General features: G+C 42.2%; 1 long non-coding RNA gene across 2 annotated transcripts in view; it reads left to right on the forward strand.

Moving 5' to 3' along the window:
• LOC110741068 overlaps positions 1-10597 on the forward strand; it is a 50616-nt gene extending 40019 nt beyond the window's left edge. For both annotated transcript variants that reach the window (XR_002516696.2, XR_002516695.2), the window contains exons 3-6: positions 3293-3562; positions 4283-4387; positions 4894-5023; positions 10098-10597. This is a non-coding gene — a long non-coding RNA (uncharacterized LOC110741068). The remainder of the gene's footprint in view (positions 1-3292; positions 3563-4282; positions 4388-4893; positions 5024-10097) is intronic.
• Positions 10598-17378: the final 6781 nt, after the last annotated feature.

Consider the following 17378-nt stretch of genomic DNA (forward strand, 5'->3'; position numbering starts at 1 on the left):
CAGCTCAATGCAACCTCTGCCTCCCAGGCTTAAGCGATTCTCCTGCCTCAGTCCCCCAAGAAGCTGGGATTACAGGCGTGTGCCACTACCGCCTGGCTAATTTTTGTATTTTTAGTAGAGACAGAGTTTCACCATGTTGGCCAGGCTGGTCTTGAACTCCTGACCTTGAATGATCCACCTGCCTTGGCCTCCCAAAGTACTGGTTTTACAGGTGTTGAGCCACCATGCCTGGCCCATGATTCAGTTTTTCTTTAATGGTTTCTCAGAACTAACCAGTATATAGCTTCAGGAAAACTGGGTGGGCTGTCAAATGGATATGACATCAGGATGCAATGTTGCCCCCAAAGTTAGCCTGGCACAGGGAAATTCTTCTCAGGCAAGTGATCCATGAGACCTCAGGGTTCAGCATGGTTGGGGTTGGAGATGATACCCGGAGGGAGGGAGAAAAGTGGTGGCATGGGTGGGAGAGTCTCCCTTCACAAGGAGAAGAGCAGTTTTATTTTTACTCATATTATATATTAAGATTCCATCTAAGATTTTATATTTTTTAAAAGGAGAAAACAAGCTTGAAAACTGCTAGTGCCATCACCTTGTATCTGAGGAGAGAGGCCCAGAGATATGAAGGACACATGGCTTGCTAGTGCTAAGCCAAATTCAGAATCCACAGTCTCTAGTACCTTGGTTTTTCATTGTTCTTCACCAGCCAGCTGCAACATAATCTTCATAATAGTGCTCTTCAGTATTGCCTTGGAATCATTAGGAAACAGACAGGCCTATATATTCCCAGGGACTAGTGTTGATGATAAAGTGCTCTTTGTGGTCGGAGATGCTCCTCCTGACCTGTGCACTTGGAGTGATTTTTCTGGTGGTGGAGGCAGATGGGCACTGAGTCACCACCACGATCGCCATCCTTTAGGAGGTGATTGGTGAGTCTCAGGGGTGTGATCTTTGACCACGAACCTCAGCAAAGGGAACTGACACCTTAAGGGAGAAAGCGCAATGTGGCTTGGATCTCATCAGGGTCACTGTGGGGGCTAACCATAGAATTCCAGACCTAGATTGGGTCATAGCTGTCTCCCAGCCTGACCCCCCTTTTTTTAAAGCTGAAGACATCAAGGCCCACAAAGATCAAGTGATTTTCCCACACAGAGGAGGAGTGAATTCAGAACTAGTGGGCAGCAGGCATTGTTTCTTGTTTCTCGGCTGGATAGAGCTTAATTAGTCTATTCTCCTACTGCCCTTTCCACCCAGACCAGTTTAAGACAGGGTTATGGATAAAGGTGTCTGCTCTGCAGACTAAAACTTCCTTGAGTCAACTGTTCCCAGGTCTAAATAGGAGAGAGAAAGGGACATACAGGAAGTTATCAAGGCTTCTTGGTTCTCATCCCAAAGTATGTCCTTCTCCTGGGTCTTTTCAGCAATGAGGATGGTAGTTGAGCCTCCAAATATTAACTGGTTTTTTTTATTTCATTTGATTCAGTACTTGGGGGAGGAAGAAAAATATTATTTATTGGGTGCCCTCATATTCAAGTCTCAACATTCTACTTTCTGAAACTTATATTAACAGCATCTGTCTGCTGGCACCTCCAGGAATCTTCATCAATTTCCCTGTGGAGAATGGAGCCTGTTGGAGTTGTTCTTAATAAGAATCCTAGTGGTTGGCATCATTCCTTGAAATGGGTGGACACCAAAGTCATAGTGGGTTTTGACTGAGATTCCTTTTCTAAGATGGGTTTTTATAAACATTTTTAAAGAGTAAAACTTGAAACAAATGGAAGGCCTTGTTCCCACCAGGACTTCAAATACCAACATATGTATCAAGGAATCTATTCTATTTGATAAGTCAGTTCAAAGTGACCAGGAAATAGCAACAAGGAGCCAGGCATGGAAACCAGCATTTGGTATTTAGTGAATATTACACACCATCTGTATGTGGGTTGCTCTCCAAAATCCTCAAGTTCAGAAACATCTCTCTTCCTTGTCTGTTTTTTTGTTTTGTTTTGTTTTTGTCAGACAATTGTCTATTTTTAGAGATTCAGAGGGCTTTCTCTGATTAGGTCAAGGTATCACAGGAAAATAATAATAATAATAAAAATACTGAAAGGAATCCACCTATCAAGAAGCATCTTGGCTAAAGATAGGAGATACAAGGGAAGGAGGTCCTGGAGATCACGAGAAGAGTGAGCAATTAATCAGAAGGTCAAAGGTCTCTCTGTGAACACCATGGTGCTGTGCAAAGAGAGTCACTTATTATTGAGAATGGCAGTGATTTAAAATAAGCTTCCTCATATGGAAGGATGAGAATAATACCTACCTCATAGAGTATTATCTCAGGGTAACTGAGATAATTATGTTTAATGCTCATGAACTGGAAAACGCTGTGAAAATACAACACAGAATTAAGAGAGGTTGTTCAAAACCCTGAAAACCGCACAGCCTCCTGAAAGAGTGGAAACTAGATGCATGGCATGTTGTAAGGTATTCTGTTAACTGATTCACAAGAGGCTTCTTGGTGTGCCTTCCTCTTTATAACTACACAGAAGGCACAAAGCACAACCAGTACAGCCCCCTACAAGAGCAGGCATCGGTTCTGACTAGCTCTGTTATCTTAAAACAAAAAACCAAAAAAAAACAGCTTTCTGGCTGGGCATGGTAGCTCACGCCTGTAATCCCAGCACTTTGGGAGGCCGAGGCGGGCAGATCACCTGAGGTTGGGCGTTTGAGACCAGCCTGACCAACATAGAGAAACCCCGTTTCTACTAAAAATACAAAATTAGCCAGACGTGGTGGCCCATGCCTTTAATCCCAGCTACTCGGCAGGCTGAGGCAGGAGAATTGCTTGAACTTGGGAGGTGGAGGTTGTGGTGAGCCGAGATCGGGCCATTGCACTTCAGCCTGGCCAACAAGAGTGAAACTCCATCTCAAAAAACAAACAAACAAACAAGCAAAACTTTCTAAGAGCAAATGATATATCTGCCACCCATTGCACAGTGCCTAACCTTCCACCACCCTCTGAGGAGCATCTCCTTAGGGCCCTTGAAGATGGGAAGGATTCTTCACAAGTGCAAATGACTGAAAGGCAGCCAGCACCTACAGTGTTGAGGTTTCTGTCTAGCTAAACTACATCTAGAGGAAAAGCGCTGAGTGGTAGAGGAAATGGGTGGTGAAGATTTCACTTGAATGGTTCTCACATCAGATCAGAGTGGTGTTGGAGGGGAATGTTAATTCTTTGCCTATAGACTACAAACTATGTTGATTATTAGTGAATTAAAATATTCTTAACCTTTAACAGAGAAAGGGCACCTCCCAGAATGCCGATGTTTTTTCATTCCACCAACATTTATTGAGCATCTAGTGTGTGTTGATCTCTATGATGGGAGCTGGGAAGACACAGCTGTGAAGAAGGGCAAGCATCTCCGTGGCCCTATTTCCTAGCAGGATGACAAGAAGACAGGCATTGTCTCAAACCAGGGCATGACTCTCCCACAAACTCTAAAGGGAGCTGGTCAGTCGTTCTCCTTTTAATTAGCATAATCCATATGATTTGATTCTGACATCTGAGGTAGGTAAGATTTTTCATTTTTTGCCTGTCATGCCATTTGTTCTTTGTGCTTTTTTAAAAAAAAAAATTAAAAAAATTGTTGCTGGGCATGATGACTCAGGCCTGTAATCCCAGCACTTTGGGAGGCCGAGGCAGGTGGAACACCTGAGGTCAGGAGTTCAAGACAAGCCTAGCCAACGTGGGGAAACCCTGTCTCTACTGAAAATACAAAAAGAAAAAATTAGCCGGGCATGGTGGCAGGTGCCTGTAATCCCAGCTACTCAGGAGGCTGAGGCAGGAGAATTGCTTGAACCCGGGAGATGGAGGTTGCAGTGAGTTGAGATCATGCCACTGCACTCCAGCCTGGGTGACAGAGCAAGATCTCGTCTCAAAAAAAAAAAAAAAAAAAAAAATTGTTTACTTTCTAGTGTCATTTTAACTTATTACTAGTGAGCATCTGGCCTGGGTGTTTTCCATTAGCATGAAAATTCAGAAGGCTACAGAAGGAAATACCTATAACTGAGCAGCGAGAGAGCCACTTCATTCCGTGGCCAGGCAATATGTCTTGCATTTCTCTAGTGTAAATAAAATGATGATTCAAAGACTGGTCCCCATTAATGAGTATCTGATTTAGAATAAAACAAAATCCATGCTGGGAAGTTGATGAGCTTGATTTTGCTGAATTGCTTTGAGCATGCAGCTTATATTTATTGGTTCTTTCCTTTTGACAATTGTCACCAGTTGTCTGCTGTTCTTTCTGCTGAGCGGAAAGGGAGAGGGCTTGAAGATTGATTTTAGTTCCCTGTAACTGGAGGTGACATGTGAAAGCTCAAAGCTATTGAAAAGGTAGGTGATTATTAAAATGTAATGTGTTTCTGTTTTCCTGATTATGACCTCCCAGTCTTGCAATTTGCTGCCAAGCACGTGCCAAAGCTGGAGCACAGGTGGTGATGTGTCTTTCAGGCTTTGGGAGAGTTTTAGATCATATTAACTACTGACTTGTTCCTTTTTCCTAATCCTTTTCAACAGTAGACATGCTGAAAAATTAATATACAGGGAGAAAGAGATGCATGGTTATCTACAGTGCTTTTTATGAAGAGGGAGAAGAAAATGGGGAGAGAGAAGGAGGAAAAAGAGAAAGGGAGGGAGAAAAACATGGATCGGAGGTCGGGGGGAGAGAGAGAAGATAGCACATAATTAATCAGAACTAACACTTAAAAACAATTGGTGTGGAAGGGCATTTTCCAGAAAAGCAGTAGAGCCCTTTCTGAGCACATGCTCCACTTGCATTAACCATGCATTAAAATTAGTGGCAATTCACTTCTGCACATTCTCTGTTGGTTCCTTGTTAGGCTCCAACTCACCACACCAATGTGCTTGATCAGATGAGAATGACTGGAGTAGAGGGCTCTGGAAATCCTGAATGCCTTGTCTTATAAAAAGCAGGAATCACAGTCAAGTGAGAAAACAGTTTTACTGGAGGTAAGTGCTGGGTGCCCCACATGGGGAACTAGGACTCATGATCATTAGGGCACAGACATGATGCCTTCAAGAGAGCTGATGGAAAGGAGCAGTTACTTTTCCAACAAGACTGTTAGAATTAGGCAAGCTGGGTCAATTAAGAGAGCAGGTGCTCTGTAGGTAGTTAGCTGTGTGAAGGATTTTTTTTTTTTTTTTTTTTTTTTTTGGCTTGTGGAAGCCTCTGTTTTCTCATCTATCAAGTTGAACTAATACCTATGTCTAAGGAATAAGCAATGTCCCTAGGCACCCACAATCATTCCTAGCATACTGTGTGTATCTGTTATGGAAAACTGGGACTTCATCAATAGATAAAATAGCTCTTTATATTAGGATAGACTCCAAGAGGGAATATATTCTGTTACATGTAGGCTGTGTCCATAGGGACAAAATGAAAGAATTCATATTCCAAGCCTCCTGCCTTTATGACTGTTTTCTATTCTTCTTCTTATTCGTGTGATGACTAATTTATGTTCATAAATCTCAGACCCACCACCCCTTTTCTACAACCCCTGCAAAGCAATATTGAACTAAAAGCTACCAAATCTTTATCCCTCCTTCTGAACTGGGGAATGTATACAACAACATAATCTCTTTACTTAAATGCACATAGAGACCATGGTGAAAATGACACCACACTTAATCTCTATTACTTCCTCCCATTTCAGGGGCAGAAGTTCTCCTCACACACAAAGGACACCGGTCCCTTAGGAGGCTCTTGTGCAGAACTAGGTGGGGAGTGTGGGGTCCTCGCAGTTTTCATGGGATCTGCCTGGACTGCTCAGCCCTCCCCTGCTACACACCGTGATCATGCAGCAGGCTGGGTTGGGAATCCCAGGAAAAGAGCATCACACAGAGCTCCAGAAGGGAACAGGCTTACAACAAAAGCCACCTCCTCCGTGAAATCAGATCCATCTCTGCCCCTGGGGGGCCCAGTGGCAGTTGAGCATGCTTATAGATGGCATAAATCACTTGCAGAACCTCAAGAAACAATTAACTCAGATTGAAAGTAGCTGCTAAGGTTTCACTGCCTTGTGTGCTTATGTCCTTTGTTTCAGCTTTTGGTCTTGAAACCGGGAGGATTAAAATTGTTTCAAGGGCCAAATTGCAAGGAAGGACCAGTAGAGTTAAGTTAGCTACACTTAGCTGTAACTGGCCCTTAGCTGTGGCATCTGTTTCACATTCTAAGCAATTTGAATACTCACAGGTTTGCCTTCTTAAAATAAATGTACACACCCACCCTACCCCACCACTCCCCTCAAGAAACACCAGAAATTAATTCATCCTTCTGAGAAGTCAACCTGACAGTTTACAGTGGGTCAATAGACTTTGATATAGAGAAAATGACAATTCTGTAGTTAGACAGATAAATGGGTAAGTGAGTAGATGGGTGGATGGATGGATGGATTGATGGATAGATACCCTAAAAATATCTTGTAGAAAGAAACCAGGCTACCAGCAGAGAAGACTTTGCATGTCTGTTTAGACCCAACTTGTTTTTCAGAGATGGAGTCCTGCCATGTTGTTCAGGGCAGTTTCAAACTCCTGGGCTCAAGTGATCATTCTGCCTCGGCCTCCCAAGTAGCTGGGACTACAGGCGTGAACTGCTCAGCTCGGCTCCTTCACTTTAGATTTGATAAGGCATCACTCCATCACTCAGCCATTGCCCAATGCAGGAAGAGCTCATGGAAATGCCGAGGGCTGGAGAACGCTTCCATTTGTAAAGAACTATGCTAAGAGCCGTTGCCTTCATATTGGGAAGGGTATTTATGTGTTTTTCTAATTATAAAACCAATATAAGTTTATGGAAAAAATTTGGAAAATATGAGAAGTATTTTACGACATTAAAATTATCACTAGCTCTACTCCCTGATATTTTGATGCATTTCTTTCCAGCTGCAAAGGATTCCATGCACAACTGCAGTAGGGAGGGCGCAGGAAGTGGGTCAACACTTTTGGAGAACTGGGTGAAGTTCAGGATCCTGAGGCCCTATTTTTTGGTCACCCCAGTGAGATGTTTCAAGGCTGGTCCTAAGAGAGACCTCTGTTCTGTGCATTTTTTCATCCAGAGGAGGGTGGTTAGACCACGTTCTTCCCATAGTTTCAGTCCTCAAATTCTGCCAGTTTTTATAAGCAGTTGCAATTGTCTTTATTCCAAGGTCTTTATAAGCAGTTGCAATTGCCCCAGAGGTAGGGGAAAGCTAAATCAATATTTAATCTCCTTTTTCTTTGTTTTCCTCTCTTAGAACCCTGCAGACAGCTCTCTATATTCTTTTTTTTTTTTTGAGATGGAGTATTGCTCTGTTGCCCAGGCTGGAGCACAGTGGCACGATCTTGGCTCACTGCAACCTCCGCCTCCTGGGTTCAAGCAATTCTCCAGCCTCAGTCTCCCAAATAGCTGGGATTACAGGTGTGTACCACCACACCCGGATAATTTTTTATATTTTTTGTAGAGATGGGGTTTCACCATGTTGGCCAGGCTGGTCTCGAACTCCTGACCTCAAGTGATCTGCCCACCTTGGCCTCCCAAAGTGCCAGGATTACAGGTATGAGCGACTGTGCCTGGCTCTAATGTAATAGTTGTACATATTTTGTGGGGGTACATGTGATATTTTGACAGCTGTATACAAGGTTTAATGACCAAATCAGTAACTGGTATACCCATCATTTCAAACATTTATCTTTGCTTTGAGAGAATTACGAATCTTCTCTTCTAGCTATTTTGAAATATAAATAAATTATTGTTGGTTCTAATTTACCTACTGTACTATCAAATACTAGAACTCGTTCCATTTCTCTAAATGTATTTTTATACCCCTTAACTTCTCTTCATCCCTCCTCCACCCTTCCCTTCCCAGCCTCTGGTATCCACCCTTTTACTATCTACCTCTGTGAGATCCACCTTTTAGCCCTCACATATGAGTGAGAACGTGCAATATTTGTCTATTTGGCATTACTGAAAGCCCCTGTCTTACAATAGGAGAAACGCTTTGGCAGAAAAAGCACAGAACTGAGATTCAGGGGTCCTGGGTTCCTCCTACCCCAAACTTGGTTGTGTGATCTTGGGCAAATTGTATCCTTTCTGGAGATGGGGATTGGGGCAGCAGGGAGAAACTAAGTCAATAGCTTTTGCATGGGAATGGGAGGACAGCTGCACAGCATAATCACCTTGGGAGCTTTTTCCAAATTGAAAAGGAAGGTCTGTAAAAATTCTCCCTAGTCAAGCCCTTTATGACTCACTAGGGATGTAGAGGGAGTGAAGAGGGTCGGTAGCAGCAGGTGGGGGCATGGCTGTGGGGACCAGGAGGCCACAAGCTTCAGGGGAGGAGGCTCTTTCTTCTGTTTCTGTTGAGCAGCTGTGTCACCCAGGCAACATTCAGCACCAGCCATCTGAGAGATCACTGCAGTTGGGGGATGGGGGTAGGGGAGAAAAAGAGCAAAGATGCTGCTATGAACTAGTTAGGTGCAGAAAAAAAGCCAACTCTTACTCTGTTTTCTGTTGCTGTGCTATGTTTTGCCTAGAGACATTGACCACGAGGGAAGAAAGGTGTCCTTTTCTCTTTCCTCTGGCTTTAGTGTCCATCAAGACAAATTATTTCTTTACTCTGATTTTTTAATTTCCTAGAAAGAAAGGAAAACATGTCTCTGGAGTTAGATTATTGCTATTCTTATCATTTCCCTGTACTCTTCTAACTTTTTCCATTATCCATCTTCTTTCCCTCTTCAACAGAGTTGGCAGGACCTAAGTTGTAGGGACCCTCCATAGTAAACCAGATAAAAACCTATTGATAGCCTGTGGGATGCAAGAAAACCAGGAACAAATGCACCTGTTCCCACATTATTTTGAGGCCCTGTTATAAAAGTCTAGACTAGTTTGGGTTTAGCAGTTAGTTTTCCACTCAAAAAATATGAAATGCATTCTATGTTCTTGCAAGATATAACGCTGTTACTTCCATTAAAATGACTGTGTTAAATAACTTTACCATGTAGAAGGTTGTTAAAGAGGGGGAAAAGCTTTTGGAACTTGTCACAATTATTTGGTCTAAATGCAGGAAAGAATAACTGGAGAAATAGAGCTTAAAGATTATTTTGATTTTCATGAGCATTTACACTTTTTCTTCTCTGAATGAGCAGAGTTTTTATTCTTTGGCCTCCTCAATAAGAAATTGGGCACCTAGTGGCTGCTTAGTGATATTTATATCCTGAAGTTTTATATTTAAATAAGAAATCTTTGATATAGTTACTCAATTATGCCTCATATAATTGAAAACCCCCAAACCAGCAACTGGCAGCAACACTTGTACAGATTTGGACATCAAATTGTGATGGAAACCTGTGAGTGACTTCAAGCTCACTCTGAGCCAAGGTGTCAAGGCAACATGAATGGGTCCAGTGAGGGAATAAGTGAATGAGCCCTAACTTTGGATTCCGCAGAGTATTGACTTGAAAAACTGCATTACTAAATCCTTTATCAGGTTACAGCATCAGCTAGTCCAAAAACGTGGAGGAGGGGTAATTAATCGAAGAACAGTCAATAGAGTACTGGGACTCCAAGCCCATGTCTATCCCTATGTGAACCTGAGCAGGTTATCCATTTTTCTTGAGACTTTGATACTTCCTATAAAGTGGTAATACCTACATTAAGAATTGTCCTGAAGGTAAAATGATATGACCAATCTTCTGCATTTAGCATTAAGGCTGGTCAATGAATGCTCAAGCAAGGTGACTATTATTACTCCTGTTGTTATTGCTGATATCGGTGCAGTTGACATTCTGTATTCCCAAAGTTGTTACTAATCATGATAGACTTACTTCAGAGAACCGTAAGAGCTTCAACTTCCCAGGGTGATACAGTTTTCATCCTGCATTTTCATCTACAAATGCAACCCCTCCACAGACTTCTAAAAACCAAATTCAAGTAAGTCGCAGATGCTGTGCTTTCCAGGAGGATAATGTCAAGTAGGTACTGACTTCTGAGTCTGTGTGAGTGCATTATGGCATGCCTAAACCCCTCATTTTTTATCATTTTATTTTACAGGGTGAGAGCTGAATGTAGGCTCCAACAGGAAGTTGGCATTGAAACCTGGTTGCTTGTTACTACTCATGCCATCTACAAAAGGAAATTATATAAAAAGCAATAAAGAACCCCTTCTGTTCTTGCAGAAGTCAGTGTTTCATAACTCTTTCTGTGATATCGTCTATATAAGTTGAACCTCTATAGTAAGTTTTTGTTTTTTTCTTTTTTGTTTGTTTTGTTTGGGTGTTTTGACTTAAGAAAAAGCTTGCCTTTTTGATTATTATCACCACATGCTGGATGGTTAGGGGTCGCTTGGTCATTAATAAAATTCAGTCACATCTGTCCTTAATTGGAATGAACACATGGTTGTTCTTATAAATTTCAAATACATTTAAGAGAAATGAATAAGAAATCTACTTCAAGTATCCATATTAGTTCTTCAAGGTGCCCTGGGAAAAATATTGTTATTGTAAAGTTCCTTTACAGAATGGCTTAAAGAGCTTTTAGTTGCTTCACATTTAGCCTGGAGTAGACTTTTGCTCAAAGCTAGATTTGCATTTATGTCATAAATTAGAAATTTGCATTTATGTCATTGGGTTTAGGAGCCTTATCTGAGTTGCCACAACCTTACTCATTACCCTCAAGAAGATGAAAAATTTAAAGGGGAAGAAAGGAAGCGAAGAAAATGGAGGATAAGAGGCAGGACTAACCTGTATGCTCCCACTCGAAGGGACAGAGCAGAGTGTGGAGACCCACAATTGGAAGTTTTTCTCCAAGAATTACCACAGGAACATACCAAGAAAGCCAAGAGAATCCACAGAACCTTTGGAGGAAGTAGTTTGCCACTGCAGGCTCTGTGGGACAGCTGAGGAACTGTGAGTCTGTTGGCTTTCTCAGTTGGGAGGCTTGTAGCCAGCTGGGAGTCTTGTAGCCTGGGGCAAGTTCTCAGCCCTGCTCACCAGCTGCCTGGAGATAAGTTCAGGGGTTGTGGGGGACTGAGAGCAGCCTTTTGGGCTGCGGGCTCCGGTGGGGCGGCTGGGGAGGCATGGTGGGAGTGAGACCAGCCTCTTTTGGGCTGCAGACTTTGTGGGGGCTGGGTGAGGCCTGTGGCTGCCTGCTTTCTCCCACTTCCCTAGTAACCTGTGTGAGCAGTAGAGGCAGCCATAATCCCCTGGGAACTTATATAACTCCACTGGCCTAGGAATCACTCCCATCCCCCACAGCAGCCACAGCAAGCCCTGCCTGAGGAGAGTCTGAGCTCAGACATACCTATCCCTGCCTCCACCTGGTGGTCTTTCCCTGCCCACCCTGGTAGTCAAAACAAAGGTCATAATCTCTTGGGAGCTCTGTGGCTCTGCCCACTGCCTGAGAAACCTGAATACTTATCCAAAGGCAAGCCGAGGACAAGCTTGTATCCTCACTATATGACTACCACTAAAGCACTCTTAAAAGTGCCACCTCCTGGCTGGAGGCCAACCAACACAAAACCAGTGCACTTAACAAAAATACAACAGAGGACCCTCATAGAGTCCACTTCACTCCCTAGCTACTTCCACCAGAGTAGGTGCTGGTATCCATGGCTGAGAGATCTAAACACAGACCACAGCACAGAACTCTTTGCAGACACATTCCAGTACTAGCCCAGAGCCTGGTAGCTCCGCTGGATGACTAGACCCAGAAGAGAAATGACAATCACAGCAGTTTTGCTTTCAGGAAGCCCCATCCCTAGGGGAAAAGAGAGAGCACCACATCAAGGGAGCACCCCTGGGACAAAAGAATCCAAACAGCAGCCCTTGAGTCCCAGCTCTTTCTTCTTGTCTCCAGAGTTGGTGGGTTCTTGGTCTCACTGACTTCAAGAATGAAGCCGCGGACACTTGAGGTGAGTGTTATAGTCCTTAAAGAAGGTGTGTCCAGAGTTTGTTCCTTCAGATGTTCAGATGTGTCTGGAGTTTCTTCCTTCTGGTGGGTTTTTGGTCTCACTGACTTCAGGAGTGAAGCTGCAGACCTTCACAGTGAGTGTTATAGCTCTTAAAGGTGGCGCATCTGGAGTTGCTCCTTCCTTCCATTCGGAGTTGTTCATCCCTCCCAGTGGGTTTGTGGTCTTGCTGGCTTCAGGAGTGAAACTACAGACCTTTGCAGTAAGTGTTACAGCTCATAAAGGTGGCGCAGACCCAAAGAGTGAGCAGCAGCAAGATTTATTGCGAAGAGCAAAAAAACAAAGCTTCCACAGCATGGAAGGGGACCTGAGTGGGTTGCTTCTGCTGGCTCAGGCAGCCTGCTTTTATTCCCTTATCTGACCCCACCCACATCCTGCTGATTGGCCCATTTTACAGGGAGCTGTTTGGTCTGTTTTGACAGGGTGCTGATTGGTGTGTTTATGAACCTTGAGCTAGACACAGAGAGCTGATTGGTGCATTTACAATCCTTTAGCTAGACACAAAAGTTCTCCAAGTCCCCACTAGATTTGCTACACACAGAGCACTGATTGGTGCATTTACAAACCTTGAGCTAGACACAGGGTGCTGATTGGTGCATTTACAAACCTTTAGCTAGACATAAAAGTTCTCCAAGTCCCCAACCGACTCAGGAGCCCAGCTGGCTTCCCCTAGTGAATCCCGCACCAGGGCCATGGGCGGAGCTGCCCACCGGTCCTGTGCCATGTGCCCACACTCCTCAGTCCTTGGGCGGTCAATGGGACCAGGCACTGCAGAGCAGGGGGCGACTCCTATCTGGGAGGCTTGGGCCATGCAGGAGTCCATGGAGGGGGAAGGAAGGCGGGGGAGATGGGGCTTGGGCATGGCGTACTGCAGGTCCTGAGCCCTGCCCCGCAGGGAGGTGGCTGAGGCCTGGCGAGAATTCGAGTGTGGGCAGGCCGGCAGTGCTAGGGGACCTGGTGCACCCTCTGCAGCTGCTGGCCTGGGTGCTAAGCCCCTCACTGCCTGGGGACGGCAGTGCTGGCTCGCCACTCCAAGTGCAGAGCCTGCAGAGCCTGCACCTACCCAGAACTCGTGCTGGCCTTCAAGGGTTTTGTGCAGCCCTGGTTCCCGCCCATGCCTCTCCCTCCACACCTCCCTGCAAGGAGAGGGAAATGGCTCTGGCCTCGGGCAGCCCGGAGAGGGGCTCCCACAGTGCAGTGGGGGGCTGAAGGGCTCCTCAAGTGTGGCCAGAGTGGATGCCGAGGCCAAGGAGGCACCGAGAGCAAGCAAGGGCTGGTAGCACATTGTGACCTCTCACTCTGACATAGTCTACCCAAGTGAGAAGGAACCAGAAAAACAATTCTGGTAATATGACAAAACGAGGTGCTTTAACTCCAAAAGATCATACTAGCTCACCAGTAGTGGATCCAAACCAAGAGGAAATCTCTGAATTGCCAGAAAAAAATTCAGAAGGTTGATTATGAAGCTAATCAAGGAGGCACCAGAGAAAGGTGAAGTCCAACTTAAAGAAATTAAAAAAAAAAAAAAAAAAAGATACAGGATATGAATGGAAAAATGTCTAGTGAAATAGATAGCATAAATGAAAAACACAACTTCTGGAAACCAAGGACACACTTAGAGAAATGCAAAATGAACTGGAAAGTCTCAGCAATAGAATTGAATAAGTAGAAGAAAGAACTTCAGAGTTTGAAGACAAGGCTTTTGAATTAATCCAATCCAACAAAGACCAAAAATTTTTTTAAAAAAATAAAGCCTCCAAGAAGTTTGGGATTATGTAAAATGACAAAACCTAAGCATAATTAATGTTCCTGAGGAAGAAGAGAAATGTAAACGTTTGGAAAATATATTTGAGGGAATAATTGAGGAAAACTTCTCTGGCCTTGCTAGAGATCTAGACATTCAAATACAAGAAGCTCAAAGACCACCTAGGAAATTCATCACAAAAATATCATCACCTATGTACATAGTCATCAGGTTATCTAAAATCTAGATGAAGGAAAGAATCTTAAGAGCTATGAGGCAAAAACATCAGGCAACCTATAAAGGAAAACCTATCAGACTAACAGCAGATTTCTCAGCAGAAACCCTACAAGAGAGAAGGGACTGGGGCATCCTTAGGGGATTTAGCCTCCTTAAACAAAACTGTCAGCTATGAATTTTGTATCCAGCAAAACTAAGCTTCATAAATGAAGAACATATACAGCCTTTTTCAGGCAAACAAAAGCTGAGAAAATCTGCCACTATCAAGCCATCTCTGTAAGAACTGCTTAAAGGAGCTCTAAATCTTAAAACAAATCCTCAAAATACACCAAGATAGAGTATCCTTAAAGCATAAATTTACTGGCCCTATAAAACAATAATACAATGAAAAAAAAAGGTATTCAGGCAACAGATAGCATGATGAGTAGAATAGTACCTCACATCTCAATGCTAATGTTGAATGTAAATGGCCTAAATGCTCCACTTAAAAGATACAGAATGGCAGAATGGATAAGAACTCACCAACCGAGTGTCTGCTGTCTTCAAGAGACTCACCTGACACATAAGGACTCACATAAACTTAAGGAAAATGGGTGGAAAAAGATACGCCATGCAAATGGACACCCAAACTAAGCAAGAGTAGCTATTCTTATATCAGACAAAACAAACTTTAAAGCAACAGCAGTTAAAAAAGACAAAGAGGGACATTATATAATGATAAAAGGACTAGTCCAACAGGAAAATATCACAGTCCTGAATATATATGCAGCTAACACTGGAGGTCCCAAATTTATAAAACAATTATTATTAGATCAAAGAAATGAGATAGACAGCAGCACAATAATATTGGGGGATCCCAATACTCCACTGACAGCACTAGACAGGTCAAGACAGAAAGTCAACAAAAAAATAATGGACTAAAACTATACCCTAGAACAAATGGACTTAACAGATATTTACAGAACATTCTACCCAAGAATTGCAGAATATACATTCTATTTATCAGCACATAAAATATTCTCCAAGATAGACTATATGATAGGCCACAAAACAAATCCCAACAAATTTAAGAAAACTGAAATTATATCAAGTACTCTCTTAGACCACAGGGAATAAATTGGAAATTAACTCCAAAAGGAACCCTCAAAACCATGCAAATACATGGAAATTAAATAACCTGCTCCTGAATGATCATTTGTTCAACAATGAAATCAATATGGAAATTTGAAAATTCTTTTAACTGAGTGATAATAGTGACAAAACCTATCAAAATCTCTGGGATACAGCAAAAGCAGTGCTAAGAGGAAATTTCATAGCATCAGTTGCCTACATCAAAAAGTCTGAAAGAGTACAAATAGACAATTTAAGGTCACACCTCAAGGAACTAGAGAAACAAGAACAAACCAAACCCAAATGCAGCAGTAGAACAAAAATAACCAAGATCAGAGTACAACTAAATGAAACTGAAACAAACAAACAAAAAATACGAAAGATAAATGAAACAAAAAGCTGGTTATTTGAAAAGATAAATAAACTGATAGACCATTAGTGAGATTAACCAAGAAAAGATCCAAATAAGCTCAATTAGAAGTGAAACAGTAGATATTACAATTGATACCACAAAAATACAAAAGATCATTCAAGTCTACTATGAACACCATTATGTGCATAAACTAGAAAACCCAGAGGAGATGGATAAATTCCTGGAAATATACAACCCTCCTAGATTAAGCCAGGAAGAATTAGAAACTCTGAAGAGACTGATAACAAGCAGCGAGATGGAAATGGTAATTTAAAAGTTACCACTGATAACAAGCAGTGAGATTGAAATGGTAATTTAAAAGTTACCAGTGACAACAAAAAAGTCCAGGACCAGTCAATTCACAGCTGAATTCTATCAGACATTCAAAGAAGAATTGGTACCAATCCTACTGACACTATTGCAAAAGATAGAGAAAGAGGGAATCCTCACCAAATCTCTCTATGAAGCCAATATCACCCAAATACCAAAACCAGGAAAGGACATAACAAAAAAAGAAAGCTACAGGCCAATATCCCTAATGCACATAGATGCAAAATTGTCAACAAAATGCTAGCTAACAGAATCCAACAGCATATCAAAAAGATAATACACCATGATCAACCAGGTTTCATACCAGGGATGCAGGGATGGTTTACTATCCATAAGTCAATAAATGAAACAAAATGTAAACAATTGAAAACAAAAATCACATGATCATCTCAATAGATGCAGAACCAGCATTTGATAAAATCCAGCATTGCTTTATAGTTAAAACCCTCATCAAAATCAACATAGAAGGAACATACCTGAAGGTAATAAAAGCAATCTATGACAAACCCACAGCCAACATTTCACTGAGCAGGGAAAAGTTGAAAGCATTCCCCCGAGAACTGGAACAAGACAAGGATACCCACTTTTACCACCTCTATTGAACATAGTACTGGAAGTCCTAGCCAGAGCAGTCAGACAAGAGAAAGAAATAAAGGGCATCCAAATTGGTAATGAAGAAGTCAAACGGTCACTGTTTGCTTGATGACATGATTTTATATTTAGAAAACCCTAAAGACTCCTCCAAAAAGCTCCTAGAACTGGTAAATGAATTCAGCAAAGTTTCAGAATACATAATTGATGTACACAAATCTGTAGCTTTGCTATATACCAACAGCAACCAAGCTAAGAATCAAATAAAGAACTCCATCTCTTTTAGAATAGATGCAAAAAAATAATAAAATACTTAGGAATATACTTAACCAAGGAGGTGAAAGACCTCTACAAGGAAAACTTCAAAACACTGCTGAAAGAAATCATAGGCAACACAAACAGAAACACATTTTATGCTCATGGATGAGTAGAATCAATATTATGAAAATGACCATGCAGCCAAAGGCAATCTACAAATTCAATGCAATTCTCATCAAAATACCATCATCATTCTTCACAGAACTAGAAAAAAACAGTCCTAAAACTCATATAGAACCAAAAAAGGGCCCACATAGCCAAAGCAAGAATCAGCAAAAAGAACAACTCTGGAGGTATTACATTACCTGACTTCAAACTATACTACAAGGCCATAGCCACCAAAACAGCTTGGTACTGGTATAAAAATGGCATATAGACCAATGGAACAGAATAGAGAACCCAGAAAAAAAAAGCCAAATACTTATCCTCAACTGATCTTTGACAAAGCAAACAAAAACATAAAGTGGGGAAAGGACACCCTAGTCAACACCTGGTGCTGGGATAATTGGCAAGCCACATGTAGAAGAATGAAACTTCTTCTCTCATCTCTCACCCTATACCACCCTATACCAAGATCAACTCAAGATGATTGAAGACTTAAATCTAAGACCTGAAACCATATAC

Source organism: Papio anubis, chromosome 14 (genome assembly GCF_008728515.1).
Source record: "Papio anubis isolate 15944 chromosome 14, Panubis1.0, whole genome shotgun sequence".
Lineage (NCBI taxonomy): Eukaryota > Metazoa > Chordata > Mammalia > Primates > Cercopithecidae > Papio > Papio anubis.